The 14,433-nt window shown below is 47.8% G+C and overlaps 1 protein-coding gene across 2 annotated transcripts in view; it reads right to left on the bottom strand.

Annotated features, from left to right (window-relative positions):
* Positions 1-13,158, bottom strand: part of BICRAL (BICRA like chromatin remodeling complex associated protein) — a 56,482-nt gene extending 43,324 nt beyond the window's left edge. The window contains exon 1 of one of the 2 annotated variants that reach the window (XM_045010074.1): positions 13,047-13,158. The gene's annotated coding sequence lies outside the window, so the exon portion shown is untranslated. The remainder of the gene's footprint in view (positions 1-13,046) is intronic. The other variant, XM_045010076.1, reaches the window with a different exon arrangement.
* Between the last annotated feature and the right edge of the window lie 1,275 nt (positions 13,159-14,433).

Below are 14,433 nucleotides of genomic sequence, written 5' to 3'. Positions count from 1 at the left end.
CTCCTGCTCTCTGCCCCCTGACCATCCCCCTGGGACGCCCATCCCCCATCCAATCCCCCTTGTTCCCCACCCCCTGACCACTCCTGGGACCCCCGTGCCTATCCAATCTCCCCTGCTCCCCACTCAGTGACTGCCCCCCATCCACCCCTCCCTGCTCTCCCCACCCCAAGTTATCTGTGGGCTGCCAGAAAGGTGAGCTCAGTCCTTTCCCTGTGCGTTTCCCCTGCTCGTTTGGCTGCTCTCCCTGGCAGTCGGGCAGGGCTCGCTACATCTGAGCTTGGCTGCTGGGGACAGGGGCCAAACATGCTGTGGGTGGAGGGGGGCCCTGGCTTGCTCTGCCCCTGTTCCCAGCAGCAGGGCCCAGGCCCCTTGACTGCCCCTACTCGCTCCTCCCCCTACTCCGCTCTCTGACCACGCCACCCTGGAGCACCATGTCTGGCGGCACTACAGTCATTCTGCCCGGCCGGAACTGCAGCCAGGCTGCCCAGGAACTGGGGGAACTGAGACTGCAAGGGAGGCAGCGAGGAAGGGGAGCAGAAAGGGAGGGGCCAGGGAGTAGCCTCCACCTCGCTGCCGGGGAGTTGGGCTGGCTCCTCCACAGGCCTTTCCTGACCCCGCTTCCTGGCAGGACCTCAGGGTCCAGAGGGAAGGGTCCTGCAGGCCCCGAATGTGGCCCGCGGGCCATAGCTTGCCCTCTTCTGGTCTAAAGTCTGTATAGATTCCTGAAGGTCCCAGTGCTGTTGCCTAAAACTGGTACTTCTTTCTCTATTATGTGCTGAGATGTTCTTAAATATTTCAAACCACCACCATATTCAGTATCATAGCAAGTTACAGTACCTGCTATACTGCAATATAGTGTTATGAATAATTTCTTGTACCAGTTTCTTCAGTTAGCTTTATTTAATTTGCCGTTCACAAGAGCTGTATCTCATGCTCTTTTGCTATGTTTACATATTTTTTAAAGATATTGGACAGAGAAAGTGACCTAATGCAATCCCAGATTTTAAAATTTTGGGAACAGAATTTGATTACTTAATTTACTTGTAAAACAGGGTCAGTTTAGACATTTTCAACGGCATTCCAGTCAATACACCTGACTAGTAACTAAAGTAGTAATCAGGTATCTTGGAAAAGACAGAAAGAACAGCTTTAAAGTACAGAGGAATGTATGAAGTAATACTGCGTTACTGGTGATAACTCATGCTGAACGTGACACTATGTACCTTTCAATTATCCTGTCCTAGAAACCAAATAATGTTTGAACACGTTGAACTAATAGATGAATGAACAATTCGAATGTTTGAACACACTGAACTAAGGGTATGGCTACACTTGCAGCTGTACAGCGCTGGGAGTTAAACCTGTCTTTGTACAGCTGAGTAGGGAAAGCACTGCAATCTGGCCACACTGACAGCTACCAGTGCACTGTCGTGGACACATTTGCAGCATCTGCAGCAGCACTGGGAGCGGTGCATTATGGGCAGCTATCCCAGCGTTCAAGTGGCTGCAACGTGCTTTTCAAAACGGGGGGGGGTGGAGTGTGACAGGGAGTGGGGGGGGGAGAGTGGATTTTTGGAGCCGACACTCTGTCAGCAGCTGCCTTGCAAGTTCCAACCCCCTCCCCCACCCCCACTCACTTACTGAAAGCAAATAACCCTCTTTGTTTTTTCCCTCACAGACCAGTTAAGCAGCCTCCCTGAAACGGACCACCCCTCCCTCCCAAGCGCCATGCTGCTTCTCTCCTCAAGCTCCCTCCCTTCCCCTCTCTTCAAGCAAACACTAGCTGTGGGCGTTCCAAAGGGAGCTCATTCACAGCAAACAGTAGCTGTTTGTTTTTTTGATAAGCAGCTCCGGAAGCCCCGAGTTCACAACAAAACAAACAGAGGCATCACCACAAAACAAAGAGAGTTATCTTTACTTAAAGGCATTATGGGAAGCTTCAGGAGGTCAGTTACAGCGTAGTAAGATTATTCCCTGTTTACACTGGCACCCCAGCGCTGCAGCAGCAGCGCTATTCTCTTTATTCCTCTCGTCGAGATGGAGTACATGCAGCGCTGTAGCCAGGGAGATACAGCGCTGTATGTGCCTTGCCAGTGGGGACGGGGAGTGAGTTACAGCGCTATAAAGCCACCACCAGCGCTGTAACTCTCAAGTGTAGCCAAGGCCTAATAGTACTTAGTTTGCACTAACGCCCCAGAAAACTAGGATGGAAATCCTCAAAAAAGATACAAGGTGATTCTTGGCCGAAAGTCAATGCAAGTTTTGGCATTCGCTTTAGTGGGTCCAGGATTTCACCCATAGTCCACAAAGTTCTTAATAAACTCAGCTCTTCGAGCCCAATCCTGCAACTTCTCACTCAGGGAAAATTCATACTAAGGCTACGTCTACACTGTGCACCTTACAGTGGTGCAGCTGTGCCACGACAGCCGTGCCACTGTAAGGTACGCAGTGTAGCCACTCTTTGTTGGCAGAAGAAAGCTCTCCGGCCGACCAAATTAAACCACCCCAATGAGGGGCAGTAGCTTTGTCAGCGGGAGAGTGTCTCCCACTGACAAAGTGCTGCCCACACCGGCGCTTTTTGTCAGTAAACCTTTTGTCAGTTGAGGGTGTTTGTTTCACATCCCAATCGACAATAGCTTTACTGACGAAAATACAGTGTAGACAGCCGACAGCCAATAGGAGTTTTGCGTGAGTGAGGTATTACAAGATTAGCCCTTTGAAAGATGATCCCTTCCAGTTGCAATTAACTTTAAAGCTTTTTTGTTTGTTTGTTTTTTAAACATTGCAAAGTCCTTCATCACAAGGTAAAGTATTTTAAGGAAGATTTGTCTTGCTGATATTTTTTTAAACCTTTTCCTCATTCAAAATGCTTCTTGAAACAATTCTAGAAGATACGTCATCTAGATGAGGAATCCAGTTAAGAGGGGAAAGGATGTATTATATGGTGTTAATTAATTTTGTTAATTCTTATTTCATTAATCTATAAACTCAATTATTCTGAATGAAAAAACAAAGCAAAACCGGGTTTCTATAACTACATCAAAGACCTGGTCTACACTAGAAAAGTTGTAACAGTATAACTCTGTCATTTAGGGGTGTGATTTTTTTTTACCTACATAGTTATACCACCATAAGCTCTTGTGTGGAGGATGCAGTTATACCAGTATAAAGGTGCCTTTTACCCATCTAACTTTCACTTCCCAAACCAGAATAAGCACCTTTAAACCAGTGTAACTGCATCCACACTAGAGGGTTTTTTTCTCCTGCTTTATACTGGTGTAATTAGAGAGGCAAAACTTTCTAAGGGCTTGTCTACACTTACATTTTATAGTGCTCTAACTTGCTGGGTCAGGAGTGTGAAAAATCACACTCCCGCCCCCTGAGCGCAGCAAGTCTAAGCACTTTAAAGCACTAGTGTAAACAGCCTCCGAGCACTGGGAGCCACGCTCCCAGCGCTCAGAGCTAATCCCCTCATGGAGGTGGATTACCAGGAGCTCTGGGAGAGCTCTCCCTCAGCATTTGTGCGCGACCACCCTCGCACTTCAAAGCGCTGCCATGGGAGCACTAAAGTAAGCAAGCACAAAGGCCTTGTCCACACTAGAAAGGGTTTATTGGTACAGCTATGCCAGTATAGCTATACCAATAAAGCTTCCTAATGGAGACGCATTTCATACCGTCAAGAAAAGACGGTTACTCACCGTAGTAACTGTTGTTCTTCGAGATGTGTTGCTCCTATCCATTCCAGTTAGGTGTGCGCGCCGCGCGTGCACGGCTCTTCGGAAGATTTTTACCCTAGCAACTCCGGCGGGCCGGCTGGGCGCCCCCTGGAGTGGCACCGCTATAGCGCAGGATATATACCCCAGCCGGCCCGTCCGCTCCTCAGTTCCTTCTTGCCGGCTACTCCGACAGCGGGGAAGGAGGGCGGGTCTGGAATGGATAGGAGCAACACATCTCGAAGAACAACAGTTACTACGGTGAGTAACCGTCTTTTCTTCTTCGAGTGATTGCTCCTATGCATTCCAGTTAGGTGATTCCCAAGCCTTACGTAGGCGGTGGGGTCGGAGTTAGATGTTGCAGAATGCAACCGCTAAGCCAGAGGCTGCAACAGCTCTGGACTCCCGGACCAATGAGGCAAAGATGTGGACCGAGGACCAGGTAGGTGTACAACACATCCCCCGAAAGGGAATGCGAGCCAGGAAGGCAGCTGAGAAGCGTGAGCCCTGGCGGAATGTGCAGCAAGGTGGCTCTATGGAACATGGGCCGAAACAGAAGAGGTGCAGATGCACAACGTCACTGAAGATGAAATCCTCTAGGAGGAGACAGGTATGCCCTTCGTCCGGTATGCCGGTACGATGAAGGTTTTGGGGGGCGTTACGAGAGGGCTCAGTCCGCTAGATATAGATTGCGGACGCACTGCAGATGTCGAAGGAGGGCAACCGTTGCTCTCCTTTCACAGAGAGTGGCTTCGGAAATAAGACCGGAAGGAAGATATCCTGGTGGATATAAAAGGCCGACACCTCCTTGGGGAGGCAGGTCGGACGTGGTAATAACTGCCCTTGTCCTTGAGGAACACAGTATACCTTGGGCCTATTGTGAGAGTCTGAAGCTCGGAGACTCATCTGGCCGCAGGAAAGGCTACAGGAAAACTGTCTTGCAGGACAGGTATAACAATGAGCATGTTGACCTTGGCTCGAATAGGGCAGTCATAAAACTGGGTAGAACCAGATAGAAGAGCCTGGTTTATGGCGGGGCCCCACTTGGGGGGGGGTGTATAAACGCTCCAAGCCCTGAGGAACCAGATGGAATGGAGCGGGATCTCGGCGGGAGAAACATTGCGCGTTTCGGAGCAGCAGGAGAAACGCTTCCACTTGGCCAGATACTTTAACCAAGTGGAAGATTTTCTACCACCCCGGAGAATCCTGTAGAACCGAGGCCGAACAACGTAACTCGGATCGGTTTAGCCACGCAGGAGTCCTGCTGTGAGGTGCAGGGATTACAAGACCGGGTGGTGAAGGTTGCCATGATCCCGCGTCATGGGGTCTGTGCCAAGAGGGTTGCTACCGACAGGTGTAGCAACATGGTGTGCTAGTGCTGCCCAGGCTACACTGGAGCGATCACGATCAGGGGCGCTCTGTCCCTGCGGAGTTTGAGCAGGACCTTGTGAACCAACGGGGACAGTGGACAGCGTACGGCAGATGATCCTGATCCTCAGGAAAATCCTCCAAGACCGAGCCTGGGGAGAGGCCTTGGAACGAGGAGAATTTCTCTCCCTCTTTCCGTTCTCGTGAAAGCGAGGAGGGCTATGCGGGGGAAGACCCACTTCTGGAAAACGGAATAGATAAAGACGGGAGGAAACCACCACTTGTGAGACAGGAAGGATCTGCTGAGACGATCCGCCAGCTGAATCGCCTGGTACACAAGGCAGACTGCTCTCAGCTCTCGGACATTGATGTGTAAGGCCAGCTCTTGCGCTGACCGAAGGCCGTGAGTGCGAAACTACACCAGGTGCGCACCCAGCCGAGAGATGGGCTGTCAGTCACGAGGGACCCCGAGGGGTGAATGAAACAGCATCCCCGGATACACCAGGGAGGACGCCGACTCCTGGTCGAGGGAGCCTAGGCTGCTCGGGGGAAACGAGACGACCACGAGTATGCCATCTCTGCCCAGGTGGCACCCCCAGGTGAGCCACGATTGAAGTGAACAGAGGCAAAGCCTGGTCTGTTTAGTTGCAAACGTGTAGACAGCCATGTGACTCAGGAAACCGAGGCAAGAGCGAGCCCAAGTTGGCGGGAAGGTCCGTAGACCTTGTACAATTGTTACCCTCACCTGAAACCAAGGCTGAGGAAAGCAGGCTCTGGCGAGTCTGGAGTCCAGGATGGCCCCAATGAATTCCCTTCCCTATATGGGAATCAGAGTGGATTTTACTATTGATCATCAGGCCTAGACACAGGAAAAGGTTTGTGTCGGTGCGCACATGACTGGTACTTTGGGCCCGGGGGTTCTTCGAATGAGCCACTCGTCTAGACACGGAGAACGTGTCTCAGACGGTGGCGAAGAAAGGCGGCGATTACAGCCATGCACCTTGAATACCCCTGGGCTGTATAGAGGCCAACCGGGAGGGCCGTATACTGGGAATAACGATGGTAGGCCCCAAACCGAGGGTACCTTCTGTGTGGAAGAGAAATGGCAACGTGAAAAACACGCGCCCTTCATATCGAGGGCGGCGTACCAGTCTCCAGGATCCCAGGATGGGATGACGGTCGCCCTGGGTACCATGCGGAACTCATCTGCATCGTGACTTGTTGAGTTCCTGCAGGCCTAGGATAGGGCTGAGACCTCCCTTCGCTTAGGGGAATAGGTTTCGCCCTTAGGTACCTCCTGTATAGCTCCGATGAGGAGGAGCGTCCGCACCTCTTGCCAGAGGAATCGCTTGTGAGAGGGGTCCTTAGGAGGGGCGAGGATGGGTAGGCTTTTGCCCCATTGGTGGTCAGAAGGACCCTAATTCTGGCTCCTTTGGGGTGCGGATTGATGGCCACGACCGTGTAAGCCACGCCCGCTGGCCATGTCCTGACCTTGTCAAGGCGCAGGGTAAGAGCAGAGGTTGGGGACGATGCAACAGGGGACGGAAGCGTCGGCGCTGAATTACCGGCGTGTGCATGCCGAGAGAGAGAGAGAGAGAGCAAAGTGACCCTGCTGCCCTTTAGGTTCTGCAGCCTAGGGCCAGTGTTGTCAGAGAACAGGCCTGTGCCACTGAAAGGCAAGATCTGTATAGCGTGCCGCAGCTGCGAGGGAAGGCTCGATAACTGGAGTCCTGAAACGCGCCGCGTGGCAACACCCAAGGCCAGAGTCATGGCAGCAGAGTCAGCTGCGTCCAACGAGGCCTGGAGGGAAGCTCTCTCCAGCTCCGTCCTTTGCTGCAGGAGGGCATCGAACTCTTGACGGGAGTTCCGAAGAACCGACTCTGTAAATTTGCCCACCGCCACCCACAGTAGCGGATAAGCAGGGCTTGCTGGTTCGCTACACGAAGTTGCAGGGCCCCCTCCGGGTACATCTTACGGCCCAGTAAGACCACACGCCCAGCCTCTTTGGATTTAGGGGCTGGTCGCATTTCGATTAGAGGAGGGCCGGAGGGGTATGTTCCTGCCCCCGCCTCATCTGGGGAGGAGGAAGAAGAAAGGCCCGGGACAAGCGGGTCCTGTGTGGGCTCGAGCTCCTGGACGACCTCCTGATCCAGTGGGATCTGGGAGCCCGGTGCCGAACCGGGGGTTGCTCTGTACCGGTCGGACGGTGACGACTAATTGTCACCTCTGGCACCCAGAGCTCGGAGGGAACGGAGCGAGATGGGATCACCGGTACGCCTCTGGCGTGGTAGTACACCCACGGCGTCCAGAATGACCCCTGATAGGTCTCCTGGAAGACTCTGGAGAGCATATCGGAAAACAAAGTGCTACGCATATGAAGTGTCCGCACGGGACGACACTGATGCGTGGCTGGATGGCCCTGGAGGAGCTGAAAGCTCTTGGTAGAGTCTCCGTCTGTAACTGACGTCGCTCGATGCGGCACCGGCTCGACCACGGTCCGTACCGGGGAGCTTTCCAGCACCGGACTCGACGGCTCTTGCCTGGCCGGAGTGAAAGGTGCGGATATTGTCGGTGCCGCGGCAGACATCGGTGCCGGGCGATCCAACTGAGCATAGCGCTCGGCTGCGGAGCAGGCGGCTCGGACGCAGCTTCCGGGCGAGCTCGACCACGGTGCGTACCGGGGAGCTTTCCAGCACCGGACTCGACGGCTCTTGCCTGGCTGGAGTAACTCTTCATCCTCCAGGAGAGAGGTCCATGCCGAGGGTACGTCGGAGTCAGCGACGGTGGTGCCAGGAGGCCTTGGCGGCACCGGCGGTCCGGTGCCGAGGGAGCGCGCCATGAAAACTAACTAGCGCTCGGCGCCGAGAGCGGAGGAGCAAGAGCTGCCTCCCTCAGGAGCTGTTTAAAAGGAAAGCCCCGCTCCCCTTTGTTCACTGATTAAGGGCCTCACAAATGCGGCACTTATCTGTGAGGTACGATCCCTCGAGGCACTTAGGAGAAGATCTCTTGTCGGCAGCGGCTTGTGGCTGGCCGAGCATTAGAAAACCCTGTGGACCGGGCATCGGACCCGGCCCCGGGTGAGGGGAAGGGGATAAACCCCAACCCCTGTAAAATAAATACACTATACTATTCTACAAACAAACAGAGTTAACTACAACTAGAAACAGAACGAGAGAAAACTACGAGTAGCTAGGGAAATGGAGGTCAGCTGAGCTGTGCTCCACTGTTCCAACAGCCGTCACGGGCGGAAAGAAGGAACTGAGGAGCGGACGGGCCGGCTGGGGTATATATCCTGCGCTATAGCGGCGCCACTCCAGGGGGCGCCCAGCCGGCCCACCGGAGTTGCTAGGGTAAAAATCTTCCGAAGAGCCGTGCACGCACGGCGCGCACACCTAACTGGAATGCATAGGAGCAATCACTCGAAGAAGAATAGTTTATACCAGCTCCCCAAACAAAATAAGTTATACTTGCAAAAGGGCTTTTGTTCTTGTTAACAAAATTATGTTGGTTAGGGGTGTAAAAGAGTGTGATCCCGATTTATATAGCTGTGCCAGCACAAGCACTACCATAGACGCAATCATACTAGCAAAAATGCGCTTTTGCTGCTATCGTTAATCTTACTTAGGAGGGGGCACTACAATACTGGCAAAGACGCAGTTTACCAATATAAGCAACATCTACACCGTATCTTGTCTTTGCTGATATAGCTATATTGGTCATCCTAGGAGAGAAGCAGTTTACACTATCAAAAGAGCACTTCTGCGAGTATAGCTTATACTACGGGTAGTCAATAGGTGACCACGGGCCAAATCCAGACCAGCAGACACTTTTGAACAGACCCTGAAATCTTTTTATTTACTTATCATTATTGGGTTGTTGTTTTTTTCCTGGAGCCTAAACCTTGACAAAAAATTGACTACCACTGCCTTATACCAGTCTCCTCAACAAAATCAGCTATTCCAGCAAAAGGACTCTTTTTACTGGTATAGTTGCATCTATACAGGGGCTTTTGCTAACACAGGTAGGTTGATTAAGGATGCAATTTTTCACACTTTTGACACATCTGTGCCAGCAAAACTTTCAAGTGGAGTACAGGCCAAAGTGACACTTGTTAAAATGCCCTTCGTACATTTAGGTCCCAATCCTGTAAATGTTTGGAACTACTCACAAGTAAACATATGCATGTGTTTAAGCATTTGCAGGACTGAGCAGTTACTGACACAGTATCCTTGGTATTGTTACCATATTTTTGTCACTTACTTACTGATTTGCACGAATTAGTACAATAATCCACAAAGGATCTCCCAATCATTAGTGCAAATGTAGTGTAAATAATCAGTACTATTAATAAAATGACTCCTCCTCCATGCCCTCAATATTATTCTTAGCAAAATAATGTAAAATAACAGCTCTAAAAGTGACACGTTTTCATGTATTACAAAACATAAAATTCAGAGGTAAGCAAACAAGAATTCCACTCCCTTTTAATTGATTTTAAATAATGAATTTGGAAGAGTTTATTGTCCTGTCATTAATACAGATTGTCTTAAAAAAACAAAAAGCATTAATAGGGCTGTATCAATATATGCTCTAGACATTATAGTTTATATAAAGGGAGAGATTTAAAAAAAATTAAATGAGGAAAATGTTTAATTTCTCACTGAAAATACAACTCAAAATCCTTTCATCACCAATAGGCAAAGGCTTTTAAAAACGCCTTAAAATTAATCCCAAATGAGGAAGTCTTTCAGTACCATCATAAAAGAATGAGAGGTCTGAGTTCGATAGGGACATACTGTGATGTATCAAAAGGCATAGAATTCAAAGGGAAACAAACAATATGCCACATGCTTCAGTAGTTTTTTTACAGTTTGACAGAGTTCATTCATTTGTCCTGAATATAGATTTTACCCTTTTTCTAAATGCACACATTAATGGGTACACCTTAAACTGTGTAGAATTTGAATGATGAAGTTTTATTTTTTTAAATAGGAGGGAGATTTCAGTGGTCTCACTGAAATACACACAGCTCCAAAACAAAAAACAAAACCCATTTCATCATAACAGAACTACCATGTTTCAGCCAGTGGGAGGGAGCCTTCTCATTGGGAAATTCTTTTAAAATCAGTCTTAAAAATTATCATGAAAACATACCAGCCCTCTCCCCAGACCACCCCACCCACAACATACTCATTCATGTCTATCTTGCAGAGGATAATAAAAATGTGTTGTTTACTCACCCACCAAAGGGGTTACTTGCCCTACACATGTGGCTAAGTAGAATGTTGCAAGTCTATTTTAAAGGCAGTTTTTATCATCTTTCTAGTGATGAAGAATTTTTGCCATGTGTATTGAGACATTACAAAAATCTCTATTCCTATTACTTTTTTATTTATTAACATGCCTTGTTTTGATTATCATCATAGCCTGAGACAGCAGCCTTCACCACAAGGAAAGAAATGCTTTTAATCTCACTGTGAAATGAATTTCAAATGAGGGGGTGTTTCCCTCCCCAAGTTTGGAACGCATTTTGGATTCACAGGTAAACAAATATTACCACTCACATTACCAGCCTTTAAACAACAGGGTCTCCATCCTCGGGGACACAGAAGCTCCCTCACACCCCACAGAAGTCATTTGGATTTGAAAGCACTTCACACCTCCCAGGAGTGCACCCCTAGGTGTGGCAGCTTAGTCAAGGGCTGTGGGGACAATTTGAGGGGGGGAGGCACGGAAGAGACTTAAAATCTAAGTGGACGAGATGTGTAAGGGCCCCTTCCTGAAACTGAGAGCAAAATAAATAACCGTGTCATTTTTCCTTAACAGACCCAGCAATATGATCTTTCATCCCCCCCCCCCCATCACACACAAACACACACACACACACACAAGAGAGGGCAAGCGCTTTCACACCCATCTCCACAGTGAAGGAGACGAGCGAAAGGAGGTTTTTCCCTCAGTGAGGAATGAAGTGCTCTTTGCTGGAGAAGCAGCATTTTGAACGGGCTGAACGAGCAAAGGCAATGGCCTGAGATAGGCACAGGAGGGCGACGCCCCACATAGTGGAATGAAACATGAAAGAAAACCCCCAACCACCCAGGGCTTTAAAATGGCGCCTGTGGGGGAGGAGGCCAGGAGGGAAGAGTCACAGTGAAACTGCGCAACAAACGCTGGCAGGCAGCCAGACAGCGCCATTTTCTCCCGCTCTCCCAGTCACACACAGCGAGCCGGCCCCGCGCGGCAAACAAGCAGCCCCGTCCACAGGCAGCAGCGGGGCTCGCTCCTTTTAATTGCAATCCCGACGAGACGGGGGCGAGTGTGTCAGGCCTTAGCCATCCCCCACCCCGCTTATTAAATAACACTTTAAAAACACAAACGTGTCCTATTTCCCCTTCAATTGTTAGAGGGTGTTTTTAAAAAAAAATGTGATGCCAGGTTACTGCACCTTCCCCACAACCCCGTACTCGGAAAGAGGATTTATTTTTATTAAGGTTGCAGGAGAAAACAGCTAACACTAAGCAACAAAAACCACCACCCCAACAACTACTTTGCCCAGCCTCAGCTCGGAAGGTTTCAATGAAGCCCCTCCATAACGCCACCAGTGTTTGGTGTTGGCTCAAATTCAAAACGAGATTTTTCAGAAAATGCTCAGAGCAATAATCTGATGAACCAGATACGCAGAAAATCCAAGCAGCAGATACACAGCCCTTAAAACGCGAAACCAAAAGGGTTACTAGAGAGAAAGTCGGTTTATTATTACGTTTTAAAATAGATTACAGGTCAATACGTTCGGGGGAGGGCTGATCCTACAAAGGAAAAAAAAGATCATTAAACTCAAATCCACCGCCCCAAAATTGCACGCACACCCAGGGATCCTCAGTTCCACGCCGCGGAAAAAATAAAGACAGGCAAATTCAGAAGCAACCCGCAAAGAACCCCACAAAATCTAGTGGCTACAAGAAAACCGATGAAAAATAAATCCGCCGCAGACACACATCAGAGAAACAAATTCAGAGGAATTACAAGATCAGAGTGGTGGAAGCAGGTAGCGGGGGGAAAAATCAAGCCAGGAGTGAAGAAAAAAAGAAAAATCCTTCCCAGCCCCACGCAGCCAGGAGAGAGACGAAGTGTCTCCATTTTCCTGAGGAGGAGGAAGAAAGAGTGTTTCACAGCCCAGAGAGCTTTAGAGAAAAGCAAAGAAACGAGGGGGGAAAAAAGAGGGAGGAGATTTGAAAAGATTATTTTTCTTTCTCCTTCTCACACTCTCTCTATCCCCCTCGCTCCTCACTCTCTCACACTCACACACGCACACACACTCTCTCCCTCTCCTCTTTCTAGCCCTCTCTTGATGGCCATCAAGGGGGCGGAAAATAAAAAAAAAAGACCAACAACAACTAATTTTAAACCAGCTCAATCAATGAGTCATTAAAAGAGACTTTTTTCCCCTCCTCTCCTGCATTTGCATGGCATCAGCAAGAAGAGGGGGGAAAAACACCCCAAACCTCTCCCCTCTCTGCAGTTATCAGCCTGGACCTGAAACCTTATCTCTCTGCTCTCGCTCCTCTTTATTTTAAGAAACAACTTTTTTTTTCCAAGTGGCCTCAGCAGCCACCACCGCAGCCTCGCTGAAAAAGAAATAAATATTTCATTTCCATGTGAATTAGCATCTGCCCAACAACCACCCACCAAAATATCCCTCTTCTTTCTCCCTGTCTCCCCTCTCGCTCTCCAGATATATATTTATATACATAGCCCCAGAGCCAATAGCTCTCTGGGCTGAAACCTAATATCCTGGTTTTGGCAACTCCTGGTTGTTAATTTGCTCCTCTTTCTTTTCTGTCTGTCTGGAGATAGATTTCCCCTCTCTCTTTTCCCTCCCCGAAGGAAGGGAGGAAGGAGGTTGTGTGTTTTTTTTTCCTTGAAATTTTTATCACAAAATTATAATACACTCAAAGGGAAACTCACCGTCATGAAAAAGCAGTGCCTTGTCAACGGGGTTTCTTCGCCATCACATCAGGGGCTGGCAGTGTAAGAGAGAGAGAGCGAGACACACACACACAGAGAAGGGAGGGAGGCAGGGAGGGGGGAAGAGAGAGAAAAAGAAAGAGAGAGAGAAGAACACTGCACAGCATAACACAGCACAGCACAGAGCAGGAGTTGCCAGCCACACGAAGAGAGAATAACCAGAGGGAGAGAAAAAAGACACACACAGCCACCACACAGAGACGTTATTATTATTTTCCAAGCTCTAATTAACACTCTGTTCTTCATTTTTTAAAGTCAGACACTTTAATAAGTTTTTTTTAAAGAAAACTGTAGATCTGACCATCTAGATATAGCTGAGCTGTTCACTTTCAGTTAGAAGTTGTAATCTACTTTTATTTTTGTTTAAAAAAAAACAAGCTTGTATTTTTTCCTGACAAGATGTAGAAAGCCTCCAAGATTTCTTCCAGACTGAAGTTGTAAAATGCTGGACAATTTTTGTATATTTTTTAATCTAAAGATGTATAAAAGAGATTTCTTCCTGTTAGAAGTTGCAATCTACTGACCTTTCTATATTTAAAAAAATGTGAATTATGGATGTGTCCCACCTCCAAAAAATACCTTAATTAAAAGAAAGTTTAATTAGAAATACCTGACAGCAGTAATAAAGTGAACTTTTCGATCCAGTCCTGAAGCTACTGCAAATGCAGAATTTCCACTGATTTTAAAGTTTTGAATAATCTAAAAAGGCAACATCTGATCCAAAACTTGTGAGGGAGTGAACTTGTTGGTATACTGAATTCTGTAATTATTTATCTCACTTAAAAGTATTAATATAATTTTTATTTTTTAAAAATCTGGGTTTTTAATGTACAATATAATTTAAAATAGCTGAAATGTTTTCTTTCAGAACAAAGTAGTAACATTAAAATAAATTCTTCAAAATAAAATTTGGATACGATCATGTAAGTCTTGCTTACAAAAATCTCATTGAGGATTGCGTCCTGATTCTTACATTGAAAAGATTTATAGGTAACGTTATTAGCGCTCTTTAAAGACCAGTTTCTCCTTTTTCTGCTGCAAGTTTTAGTTTTCAGATTTTTTTTTATTTCAGAGTGAAAATAATTTCATAAATGAGCAATTTACCAAAAAAGCAGGGGGAGGAAAATTTATAGTCTCTGGACTAAAATTATTTTTCTCCTCACCCTTCTTAAAAAATTAATTTTGTTAAAGCTCTTTAGAGACCAGGATTTGGAGACTTTATTTGGCAGCACTATTTTTCTTTCATTATTTGTTAAGTCCCAGAAAATAATTCATTTTCAGTTTTTATATAAAATGACCAACTTCAAAAAAATGCATATGGTGATAT

Source organism: Mauremys mutica, chromosome 3 (assembly GCF_020497125.1).
Source record: "Mauremys mutica isolate MM-2020 ecotype Southern chromosome 3, ASM2049712v1, whole genome shotgun sequence".
NCBI lineage: Eukaryota > Metazoa > Chordata > Testudines > Geoemydidae > Mauremys > Mauremys mutica.
The sequence above is the reverse complement of the archived record's forward strand: the minus strand, read 5'-3'. Positions and strand labels throughout refer to the sequence as shown.